This window comes from Sarcophilus harrisii, chromosome 4, assembly GCF_902635505.1.
Source record: "Sarcophilus harrisii chromosome 4, mSarHar1.11, whole genome shotgun sequence".
NCBI classification, from domain to species: Eukaryota; Metazoa; Chordata; class Mammalia; order Dasyuromorphia; family Dasyuridae; genus Sarcophilus; species Sarcophilus harrisii.
Window position 1 is genome coordinate 161,837,907 of NC_045429.1, and position 13,302 is coordinate 161,851,208.

General features: G+C 36.6%; 1 protein-coding gene across 3 annotated transcripts in view; it reads right to left on the reverse strand.

The window, feature by feature from the left end:
- Positions 1 to 7,306, reverse strand: part of TBPL1 (TATA-box binding protein like 1) — a 30,126-nt gene extending 22,820 nt beyond the window's left edge. Inside the window, exon 1 of one of the 3 annotated variants that reach the window (XM_031964236.1) lies at positions 7,189 to 7,306. The gene's annotated coding sequence lies outside the window, so the exon portion shown is untranslated. Of the gene's footprint in view, positions 1 to 6,467; positions 6,587 to 6,912; positions 6,994 to 7,188 lie in introns of those variants that run through there. The other 2 variants (XM_031964238.1, XM_031964237.1) reach the window with 2 other exon arrangements.
- Positions 7,307 to 13,302: the final 5,996 nt, after the last annotated feature.

The following is a 13,302-nucleotide window of genomic DNA, read 5'->3' on the forward strand; positions in this document are numbered from 1 at the left end:
ATTTCTCCCTTCCTCTTCATTCTAGAAGAAGGCTAATCTAAAACATAGTTTTTCTTTTTTTCACATAAGCTAAAAAGAAACATTTAATAAACACTTATACAGCACCTGGTAGAATGCTATGCATATGATAAGTCTGATAGATATTGTAAATAACAATCTTCAGATATTTTAAGATAATCACTCCAAAAGAAATATCACAATAAAACATTTTTCAAAAACATTTTCAAAGAAAGTACTAATTCCAGGATATTGCTTTGACAACATTCTATCATAAACCTTCCTATTTCAATTACAATTAAAGACTTATTCATTTAATCTTTTCATTCCATGGATCTTATTATCATGAAAGAAAATCATTCGCTAAAAAATTACTGTCCTAATTAGCCTTTAGAAAAAGTACTGCTGCTCTCAGCCATGATGTAATATTACATAGTATGTGTTAAAGACATATTATAACACATACAACTCTTGAGTAGCTTTACTTCAAAAACAGATTCAGATGTCATACAGACGTCATGTTATCAATTTGTTACCACTTAAACGAACTCTGCCTAGATTATAGATTCATACATGTATTCAAGTAATTTTCTTGCCTCAAACTTCCACATATTCTCAATTTACAATTGAATATTAAGATATTCATAGGAGCATCAAGGTGAATTTGTGAAACCATTTTTTTAAACAATTTCCAAGATCTGGCAAAAGATAATTCAAGTCAAATAATAAAAGGCAAAGTAGTGTGAAAAAATTTGCTTGTTTCAGATTCTTTTTTTTTTGTTTGTTTTTTGGTTTTTGTTGAGGGAATTGGGGTTAAGTGATTTGCCCAGGGTCACACAGCTAGGAAGTATTAAGTGTCTACGGCTGGATCTGAATTCAGGTCCTCCTGACTTCAGGGCCAGGACACAATTATCCACTGTGCCATCTAGCTGCTACTTATGTCAGATTCTATTCTACTTTCTCTATAGTTAACTTAGATTTGAGAATCTTGGAGAAATTATATTTTGAAAATGAATTTTGTAGCATGAAGTTAACTGTTAGAATAGATATTACATTCTAGAAGATGCCTAATCTAAAAGATAAAAGATGTTTTTTTCCCCATTACTGTTTGTACTATTTTTAAAAATTAGGAAAGTATTCTAAAATGTTTAATAACATTTTCTAGGATTTTTACAATACAATTTTCTGACGAATTTAAAGGTATTTTTAATATACTGTTTCAACCAAATGGTGAAATAGGAAGGACCAAATATGATCTATAATTGTAAAAAACAAATAACAGACATAATAATAATAGCTAGCAAATTTTATATAATGTTTTAAGCTTTTCAAAGTACTTTCCACATATTATCTTGTTTCATCCTCCTAACAACCCTGCAGATAAACAAACAAAACTAAAAGTCTATTTTAGGGCTCCTATTTCCTAGTATAATACTCTTATCTACTAAGCCAAACAGTTATAAATTATTCAAATTAAAGATGGCATTAAGATTGTTAAAAAACAAACAAACAAAATTAAAAGAGCAGTCCCAGCTCTACTAAATATATGGAAAGCACAGAAAGACTACCAAAGAAAATATGTTTCAATAAAAGACATTTTTGATTTGAACTTCAAAGACAAACTAGATTAGAGGTATATAAATATACTTAGGACCCAAGATAAAAAGGGGTTGAGATAAGAAAAAGTTGAGATATTGAAAAATTACACAGTCAAATGTACACATGGATACCTCATCTGTCTCTATAGATATAAATGTACAGAAATTGTCATAAAGAGTTTTGGAGGAAAAGTAGGGGATGCTGGACTTTAAGTTACTATTGGAATACTGGGAAGAGACTGACTTATGTGGAAATGTCTGGCTGAATAGAAGCATGACTCCGAGCCTAGAAGAATCCCTGATATCCAAAAGTCTCTATTATTATAATTATTTCTGCTTCTTCTACCTAAACTTATATAGAAATGTTTGACAATAGATCTATCATTATTACCTGAACTAGAAGCAGGACTCCAGACCCAGAAGAAGCTAAATGAAGAAAGCTGGAAAAAAAAGGGCTCTTGTGTCCCTGATGTCCAACAGTTTCTACTACTATGATTATTCCTGGTTTTTCTACCTAGACACCCCCAAAAGACAAATCAGGCTTTCTATTTTACCACCTGCTACAAAGGCAGAAATTGCTTTAAGGTTTCTTTCCACACCCTAACCCCTTTACTCCCCTCTCCCACTTTTCACAATTAGAGATAAAAGGTTTAACACTTTGGTGTGAATGACTTCTGCCTTTATTCAATCCACAAGCATAAATTGCGTATTTTGCTAAGCAAATGAGAGAGGAGAGAGTAAAACAAATGGAGAACTGAGGTGTTGCTACCAAAGAGGACAAAGAAAACAGAACTAGGACAAACTCTGAAGACTTCATGATTTTACGTAGAATTGGCCTTGTTTACCTTCAAGTTGGCCCTGATAAATTTACACTAGTGGAGGATTGAATTCATGCAGCTGCAAAAAATTTTGCCTTCGTGATTTCTGAAAATTTTGTGTTTTTCACTGTATGAAGTAGTTTTGTTCCCAAGAGATTTACTAATAGTATCACCGTACCTATATTTGGGGTCTTTTTATCATACCCCAAGAAAAGTCTCTTTATAGTCACTGAGAATGGTTCTGAGTAAGTATAATACCACTAAGTAGTCTGTGATATGAGGTCAAGAATTAATAAAACATATGTATTTATCTGTATGAACTGTGGATCAATTTAGATACCCAGAAAACGTCTTATATATAAGCGGGTAAGCTACCATTTTCTGACATCTTTATTTTTTTGTCAATGATTTCAGGATTTTTCTACCATAAGAAGTCTGGATTCAATATCTCTCATTCTTTGCTACCCTCTAACTTTTTCAAATCTATCTTCTGCCTCCTTTACTAGATTTCTTCTATTCTGAAGATCACCAAATCTAATGGCTTTTGCCTAGTCCTCTTCCTACAATATTTCTTTAAAGCATCTTATAAAGTTAATTGCTTTCCCTCTATGCCATATGTCTTCAATGTCAGATTATCACCATTATTTATTTCTTCTCCTATTCCCCCAAAGTTCTGTCTTCAATCCTCATCTCATCTTCTGCCCTCTTTTTCTTTTGGTTTTGGTCACATGAATGACTCTTTAAAAAATACTGACTTTAGTTAAAATGGAATAGTACAGAGACAAAGATTTTGGAATCATGGCATTGAGCATTTTGTTTCCAGTTGCATCTCTCATCGGTAGTTCAAATTCAACATTTCTAAAACCTGCCCCTGAAACTAACCCTCAAGATTAAAAAATGGTTTGGTATGAACCTCAGAAACCACTTAAGTCTATCCTTTTAAATGGACTTCTCTGTTGCTATTTTCATGCTCTCTAGTTAAAACTCTGTAGTCATTTTTAACTCTGCCTTCATCCTCAAAGGACAATCAATTGCCAATAAAATCTTGATTGATTCATCAAGTCTCATCTGTACAGTTGTGTACAATGGCCTTAGCCTAATCCTTGCTTAGACTTTTGTTCTAGGTCTTGGTACCTGCCTTTGAATTTTAAACTGATTTAGTTATTTAACTTTAAATCTTCTGAATTTTTATCTCCTCCTTAATATATAGACTGTGAGTCTTTTTTGTTCTGGCTGAAGATAAGTTAACATTGAATCTTCTGATTTTAACTGTGCCTTTGTCATTATTACTTATTCTGGCCTCCAATCTGTGAGTCTTGCTTTCTCTGACATTGGCTGTTTTTTCCTCAGATTTCATTCTCCATTCTGCATACTAGATTTGAACTTAGTTTTGACAGCTATAGTTAAAGAAAGTTCAGCAAAGAATGGATTTTTACAGCCTTTGGGGGATATTTTGTTATTGAAAGAATTTTTTAAAAAGATGACATTAAAAATAAGTTGTTCAATGAGATCTCTTAAATCCTCTTCATATATAAAATAGAAAGACTAAGTAGAAATACTATTTTTTCAACAAATAAATATGTTTATATACAGAATTCAATTCAATAATTAATTTAACACACTATGAGCTAAAGTACTATACAAGGTAATGGGAAGAAAAAGATAATTACGATGAAGTCACTGCCTGCTACAAGCTTGCAATAAACTACTGAAGATGAAAGACAGATGGGATTGCAATACAATTCAAGCATACATTATGAACTTGAGTGCAAGACAGTAAATATAAAATTACTATACAAAATAGAAATATAATAGGTTATGAGTTAATAGTAAAATACTAATATTAATTATACTTATATTTTAGATATGATAATGACTAATAACATTAATATAACTAATATAAAGTTTTATTAAGAGCTTAAAGAAGTAAATATGATTATCTGATAGAAGTAAGATGAAGATTCCATTGAGAGCTGTCTTGATTTTAAGGATTGCTAGAATCTTCAAAAAAACAAAAATGAAAAAACAGATGGCACAAGGAATATTATCATCAGTATGGTCAATGAATGGGGTCAGCAAAGATACAAGTGGAGAGAAAGTATAAGTGTGCTAAAGGTAATGTAGTCAGGTCTGGCTACAGTATTAGAGGGGAAGTATATGAGATAGAACTGTAAAAGAGGGAAGCACCAATACAGAAAAAAATCTTAAACTCAGGAAAAGAAGTTTGGGTTTTATTCAGTAGGCAATAAAGAACTATTGAAGGATTCTGAGTAGGGAATTAAATCTATAGATCTTGGTGTAAGGACAATCAAGCAGTGCTATTAGGATGGATTGGAAGGGAAAAGCTTAGAGAGGTGCTACTATACTAGCATCATTTTCAAGTGAAATAATAATGGCAATAGGGTGTTGGCAGTAGGAATAAGGGATCAAAACTTAAAAAAGTAAATGAACATGAGTGAATTACATAGTATGAAATAGGGAAATCCAAAGAACATGGTTTGGGTTGGGGGGATGTTACTATAAAATAGGTATTGAGCCCCCTCTAGAGCTCTTGAGCAAGTCATTCAATTTCTCTTGCCTCAGTTTCCTTATCTGCAAAATGAAAGCTTTGAATTAAGTGGTCTCTATGATCCCCTTCAGCTCTGTGAAATCCTGTAGATTCTATCTTTTGAAATTCTCCCCATCTATCCCAATCCTTTATATTTCAGCTGCCATCTTTATGCCATCATTTCCTCTCAGTAGGGACATTTCGAAAGCTGCTGAATTAGTTTCCTTACTTTCACTTTTCTTCCCCTCCATTTCACTTTATTTAGTATTATAAGTACTCTTCATAGAGTGTATTTTTAATTATATTAATTTTTAATTTTTTAAGTCCCCAAAGCCTATGGCAATGACTGACCAACAGTAAATGTTTAATGAACATATGTCAAATGCATGTTGAATGACTGACGACTCTGTGCTAAATTAAATCCAAATTCCCTACCTTTGAATTTATATTTCCTCCACAATCTGGCCCTAATCTATCTTCTAATCCTATTTTTTACCACTCCTTCTCTCAAATAGAACTATTCAGTATCTTCCCAAAACGTTTTGAATTTTCCCTCATCCCTGTTTTTTATTTCCTCTAAGGAATGCCTCTGTCCCTCCAATAATACCTTACATGTGCACCACACTTTAAAATTCTCAAATTCCAAGTATATTTTCATATGGTCCTCAGAGTAAATGGCAGTCTGAGTTTCTATGATCTTCAAGTGACTTATCCAATAATTTACTGATCCTAGTGATCTAATGCTATTAGCACCATCTTCCATACCATTCCTTTCATTAAGCCTCTCCTTATACTACCTTTCTCCCATGAGGATTATCAAATCCTCATTCCTTCTATGAATGACCTCTCCAGGGATGCATGTGCTTGTATTCCTCCTAATCAATTATAACATCTTAAATGGTTTAAGATTTATTCACTTTTGTAACCTGTTACATCTAACACATGGCATAAACACTCAAGTATGTCATTAAAAGAAAATAAATTCCATTGGAAACCTCCCACCTCGACAATCTTCATCTTGAGCCACAAACCTCATGTCACTCCCACTACATCCTCAACCAATGCATGCGTGCAGAGCTTGGGCAGTCTCAGTATCTCTTGGACAATGTTACAGTTAATGTAGCAGCTCACAAATGTGGGTCAAATGAAACTGCTGTAGATATAGCAATGCAGAGGCAGGAAAAAAGCCCAAAGATTAGGAATGGAAATGAATTAGTCCATTCTTCCAGGGCTTAGCCACAGTGCTCGGCACACAGTAGGCACTTGACAAATGCTAGCTGACTGACATTCCCATACTTCTTGGGCTTCAACACTGACACGACCTCATTCAATTCACCTCCCTCCTCTCTCGGATTCCTCCTCTTCGAGATGACCAGGGTACATTTTAAAAAGCTGATCAAGTGCCAGATGAGATCCCCACGGGGTAGGCAGTCCCAGGAAGAAGCAATGTTCATATTTTGGCGGCTCCCCACATCCTCCCAAAGATCATCGCCCCTCCCCCCCCACCTCAGATAAGTTTCCTGGGAGGTACAACGGGGCTCCGATCCCTTCCTCGTCCTCCAGTCTGGCATCTCGGAATCGAGCCCCCACAGCCCGAGGCCGGGGGCCTGGCTCTGACCTGCTTCCCCAGCACGGACTGACACGTTAAACCGCCCGGCACCCGACACCTCAACCCGAACAACCCTCCCACGCCGGGCCCTCACCCCATTCCAAGCCCCGTCGCTGCCACCCCCACCCCCACCCCGACTTCTTCCCTCTGGTCCAATTCAGATCCTCACAGACCTTGCTGGACAAAGTCCCTCTTTGGGAGAGAACTGTCATCTCCCATCCCCCCCCCTCCGCCCCATTTAGTCGGAGCCTGGATGGGGCCCCTCCATCTATCCCCCGGATAAACCTCAACCTGGATAGGGAACCCCTCTATCCCGGCCTGGATGGGGACCGCCTCATCTACCTCCAATTCCCCGCTCGGGAGAAACCATAGCCTGGATTCGGAACCCCCACTTGATCCCAAAGAAGCCGCAATCTGGATGTGGGACCCCCCCCCAAAAAAAAAAATTTAATTCAGTCTCTTCCTGCCACGGGGTAGGAGCCCGGGCCGGCCTCCTCCCGCGCCCCGCCCCGGGCCTCGGACTCCCCCGGCGCTCCTCCGGGAGCTCCCCCACCCCCACCCCCACCCCCACCCCCACCCCGGGTCCTCCCTCAGGCCGAGCCCCGGGGCTGCAGTTACCGAGGGGGGAAGAGGAGGCGGCGGCAGTGCGGCTGGTGGTGGTGGCGACGGCGAAGAAGCAGCAGCAGCAGCAGCAGGAGGCGGCGGCGCTGCCCAGTCTCCATGGAACTCCCGCCCCGGCCCGTTGCTAGGAGCTCCCGCGGCCCCGGCTCCGTAGCTCGCGCTTTGTTGTTCCGGGTCCGAAGCCGCAGCCGCTTCCCTGCGACAATAAACAGCAGAAAACGCGGCGAGATGGGGGTGGGGGTGGGGGTGGGGGCAGGGCATAGAGAACCCGCCCGGCCAGAGCGCCCCCAGGAAAGGTCGCCTGCAGAACCGCGCTAGCCAGTTACTTCCGGTTTCTACTCCTCCCGCGGCCGCTGCCGCGGCTTCCTCACTCTCTGCGTCAGCCCAGACAAGGGGAGGAAGGCGGGGCAGAAGGAGAAAGAATCCCAGCGGGGGAGAAGGGGGCGTGGCTCGTGGGAGCCCACCTTTCCTTTCGCCACCCCTTACTCCGGCACCCGGGAGGTGCAGTAGCGGGAGCCGCCGCTTGGCGAGGAGAAGGAGCAGCGTAACTGGCTCGACGCTCAGAGCTCGCGCACTCCCCATGCGCACTCACCATTTCACCTAGTAAAAAGGTTTCTGGCCGCGGAAGGGTGTGGGGCCTGGGGCACGCCGAAGACGGGGAGGGGCGGGGCGGATGGTTTTCCAGAGTTGGGTTAGGCCTCCGCTTCGCCCTCTCTGTTGGCGCTAAATGCTAATAATGACCTTAGAGAGAGCCTTGAAAGACTTTTGCTCCTGAGAGTGCGGGTCGGTGATTGGTTCTCTATTAAAGATGATTCTTTGACGAGTCTGGTTCATAAAAAAAAAAAAAAAAAAAAAAAAAAAAAAAAAGTGGCCGCTGCAGCTCGATGCAAGCTGCAGAGCTGAATCTTTAGGCTGGAGATCCCGGGGATAAGCATCCTGCTTGGGATCCCCTCCTCCACTCCCACCCCCACCTCCCAAAGAATCTGCTTGAACAAAGTCACCTAAGCAATTTTGAGATCCTGCTAAGAAGAGCAAGATTCCCGATTAATTTTGATTCGTTATACGACTCAATTTAAAAATGCTCAAACCATCTCCATGTTGGGGATGAGCGTGGCATGTACGTTTTTTGATCCTGTGGCTATCTTGACAATAGGGTCTCTATTGTTCCTTTTTTGGCCCTAAAATTATATTCTGGATTTTGGCTTGCATTAGAAAACATTTCCTCATTTTCATATAATTATAATATTTGACCCCTTTTAAATGGGGATTTCATTAAAGCGAATAATTATTTCAACTTCAACTTTTTATTTTTAAAGATTTGAATAATAATTTCATATGAGTTTGCCGGAACTTTTTGAGCATGATTTCAGGCTACTTATTGGTCTGAGATGATATTTTCGCTATATTTCACCACTTATATGGCCATTGTTTTCAAAATTTATTGATAATTGTTTATTAGCTCCATCTCATTTTTTGTATGTGTTTCAATCAGTATCTGGGGACTGAGTTAATTAACCCTTAGCATCTTTCAAACTCTTTTTGAAAAGTCTTAGAGATAATTAAAGATCAAAATAAGCTGTGGTTAATGACCTTTGTTTTTATTCCAAATCTAATAAAATTTATATAGTTTGATATCTAAAAACCAAAGGGAACATTTAACTTTTATTTCTCCCTTATCAATAGATTTGAAGTTGATGTTGATTAACCAGGAATAATTATACTAATGAGGTAGTCTTTTAGGGCTGTTACTAGTAAGGCTGTGAAGAAGTTTTGATAGATACAATTGAAGTCTTATGTTATTGTTATTTTAGGAACATTTATTTGGAGCTAGAAAGGACCTTAAAAGGTATCTTTTTATATATGAGAACACTGAGGAAGATTGTATTTTACCCAGAGTCACAGCCAGTAATTATCTGATATAGTGTTCTTCCTGATTCCAAGTGCAATATCCTATCTGTTACTAATATTTAAGTAATAAATGAATTTTATTTTTTAAGTAAAATCAAGTTTTATCGGGTTTGGGGTAAGGTTAAAATTAAGCAAATATTGTTTATATAAGGAAGCACTGGACTGAGGTTTAGCTAGAATGCAATCATCCAATATTGTGACTGATACAAAGTATGAGTATGTCTCATATCAGATATATTGCACATTATTTGATATACCATTTTCTGAAAGGAGGTAAAGAAAAATCAATTTAATATGATTCTAGAAATAGAGAGTAGAGGAAAATTGCCATTCAAATTGCCCCTTCAACTAACTATTCTATCTGTGAGATCCTGGGGAAGCCACTTAATCTCCCTGTGCCTCATCAAACTCCCTAGGATTCATCTGCCAATTACTACTAATTTCACTTCGACAAAGTTGCCCACCATTAAGAAATCACTGATCCTTTAAGTATTCTGGATGATTGTAAGAGAAGTCCAAATATAGGAGAAAGCAGCTGAGATTTTGAACTAATGCTGAATTTATGGACTGAATGGCAATCGATTTGACAAAACTATCAGACTCTTTACAATCACATAAATTTAGAGTTGAAGGTCATTGAATCTGACCATTCTCAAAACATGGCTTCCATCTACAATATTACTAAAAAGTGAAAAGAATGAAGTTGTTAATATAATGCTAAGATTAGAATCTGATAACTTGTTATATCAATAATTTGATTAAGTAAATGAATGATAATAGGATTCTCCGATTCATTGGTATAAGGGTATGACTTCATATGCCACCCACATCAATGTCTTAATATTTATGCGTTGCTATGGCCAAAGACTTATCATTTGATGGCCTACCTGATGAGTTTTGCCACATTTAACTCTTCTGGTCTTCACACAACTATTACATGCAGTGTATCACCAGATTCCTAAAGTCTTTCTAGCTTAGTCATTTCAGTGGGTCAGCCATTGAAAACCCAGTTCCCTCTAGACCACAGTGAGACCTAAGAGTATGACATGGGAATGTTTTCTTAATAAAAAAAAGTAGGGAAATAAGAAGGTCTTGATAAAATAATGTAAAATAAAAGAGCCATAGACAAAAAAAAAATTCTTTTTTTAGGATTCCACATGGGTTCTAATTGAAAGTGGTATAAACAGAATAATTTCACTCTCCACATATTGATTACCAGAAGTACAATGAAAACAAATTACCAAAAAATGTCCATTGACATCCCATCCTCACAAAAGTCCTACTCTGATATCTCACAGACTGGAGGTAAGCCTGTATTCTTTAAGACTATACAAGCAGACTACAAGTTCTGGAAGGTTCTATCAAGTTGGAAAGACATCAAATTGGTTGGTAGGAAGGTTGGTAGGTTAGTTGATTATTGTCCATCATTCTCAGAGGACCAAAATGATATCACTATGTTAGTCTGTTCAACAGTGGCTTTTCAGATCAATATGAATTCAGAATACTCACAGGTTGGTCACAATTTCAAATACAGTCTCAATCAATGTCTCCATTTCCTATTCAAGAACTATTCTAGCTAAGTACAGAGATCAAAGAGGTTAATCAGTACAGTATATATGCATTTTTGGCCATGGCACTGTATATCAATTGATGGCAATGAGTTAAATAAAATGCTGGTATGCAATTTTAAATTTAAAGATAAAAATATTACAGTGGTAAATATATGTAGTTGAGTATTTTAAATAGAAAAACATATAGGAAGATATTTATGTATATATCTTATTGAGTTGTTATCATGTTCATTTAACATTTCACTAATATTTAATGCCAATAAATATAGATTAATTTAAGCTTTGATTAGGTGTTATATTCCATGTAATTAAATGTATTGTGTACATATTAGAGATTATTTCAGTGAACCAATGAAAGAATCTACACTGACTAAATTGGGAAGACTACTTAAACTATGTTACTTAATTCATGATTACATAGAGACAGTATGGTACATCAGAAAAAACATTGTACCAGGATTTCAGACCTGGATATTAGTCTCATAGCTGCTATTTACTGACTGCATGAACTTGGGGAAGTTATTTAACTTCTCTGAACCTAATTTTTTTTTTTTTTACAAATGTAAGAAAATTAGAAAAGATGATCTCTAAGATGCCTTTCAAAATAGCATATAGATGTGCTGTGACATAAATTTTTTCCAAATGAAATCTAAAATATGCAGCAATATAAACTAGTGGAAAATTTTTAAAAGTCTTTAGTAACAGCTATCAAAGTAGATAGTATTTGAGGTTTCTGTGATATAATAAACCACTGAAAAATAATCCTATATGGAATAAGAAAAGGTTATATTAAATATGAGCTAGGAAAGAACAAGCATATTTATTAAGCAAACACTATGTACTGAGTGCATTACAAATTTTATCCAATTGGATTCTCAAAACAACATTGGGAGATAAGTGCTATTATTTTCCTCATTTTACATTTGAGGAGACTGAGACAGGCAGGCCCATTACTCCATCCACTATGCTGCTGAGCTGTCTTGTAGTTGTGTGTGTGTGTGTGTTGGATATGGACTCCTTAGAAAATCTTTAAAAGCATAAAATAAAATATATAGGATTACAAAGGAAACCAATACTGTTGAAATAATATTCCCCCCACTGAAATTCACAAATCCCCAAAACTATATTCTCAGACACCATTGGTATCTCTAGACTTCATGATTAAGAACTTCTGTTTTAGGCAAAATAATTTTCTGTTTTGACCATCTGAAGACTTTCCTAAGAGAATAGTGTCACAAAATACTAGAATTGGAAAGAAACTTAAGAAGTCATATAATCCAAATATTTAATTTTATGATTATATTTATAAAATTTATTTTTTATATTATAATTTATAAGAGACTCAACTTAAAGAGGACACTGAATTTGGAATTCAGTTATTCTTGAATCTGTCTTGAATCTTGAATAGATGAGGAAAGAATCAGTATTTTTGAATCTTGAATAGTCTTGAATTCAAGAATCAGAATTCTTGAATATGTCTTGAAATCATGATTTCTCTGAATCATGGCTTCTTTTTTTTTTTTTTTTTATAAAATAAATGGTCATGGATTAAATGATCTCTTAAGTTTCCTTTTAACAGTAAATCCTATGATGCCAAGTGACTTGTTCAGATTCCAGTGAGTTATAGGGCTGATCATACAGTATTTGGTAGTTTAAGGTAATTACCAAGGTTATCTAGTTCAAAATATATCAAAATTGATAACCCAAGACAAAACACCCTCTCTCTGATTGGCCTTCTAATTCCTATTTAAATATTCTAGTGATAGGAAACTTATCTTCTGCTGTGGTCTATTCCACTTTTGAATAGCTTTATTTGCTATGAAATTTTTCTTTATATTTAGTGAAAATCTCACTCTACTCAACTTCCACCCACTCCTAATTCTGCCTAATGGGGCCATGCAGATATTGTCTAAACCTTTTTTCTCATGACAAGCTGTCAAATCCTTGGTAACAATCATCCTGTTCCTCCTAAGTTAAACTCTGCAAGTTAAACATCTTTGGAATTGAAATTTTTTTAGGCCACCTTCCTCCCCACCTTGATTGCCTTCCACCTTGATTGCCTTCCTTTAGATGTGCTCTTGTCTGAAATGTGGCATCCAAAACAAAATACAATACTATAGACATGGTTTAACCAGCACAGCAGGATTATCATCTCCCCTTTTCTTGTTATAGACATTATGCTGTAGTTAAAGCAGCCCAAGACATAATTAGCTTTGTTGACTAGCATATCACATACAGACATATTGAACTTGCTGCCTACCAAAACCCCTAAGATCCCTGAAAATGACTATTATTTATTATTAGTATTGCAATTTTAAAAAATCATTTTATAACTTTAAAAGTTATTTTATGTCTTGTTTTTTTTATTGCCTCATTTCCAAATATATCCATTCCCTATTTATTTCTCAGAGAATTACCTTTTGTAATAAATATTTTAAAAGATTAAAAAAATCACTCAAGGAAAACTAACATAGCAATGATTTCTGATAGAGCATGTAATGATGCTTCATATTTATAGTCTCCCATGATTCTCACAATCTCTGTGACTCACCAGACCAAAATTCTTTTTTCCTGACTACTACTTCATTATATGTATTTTTTCATAATCACTGAAAGTAGGTAGGGATTTTCT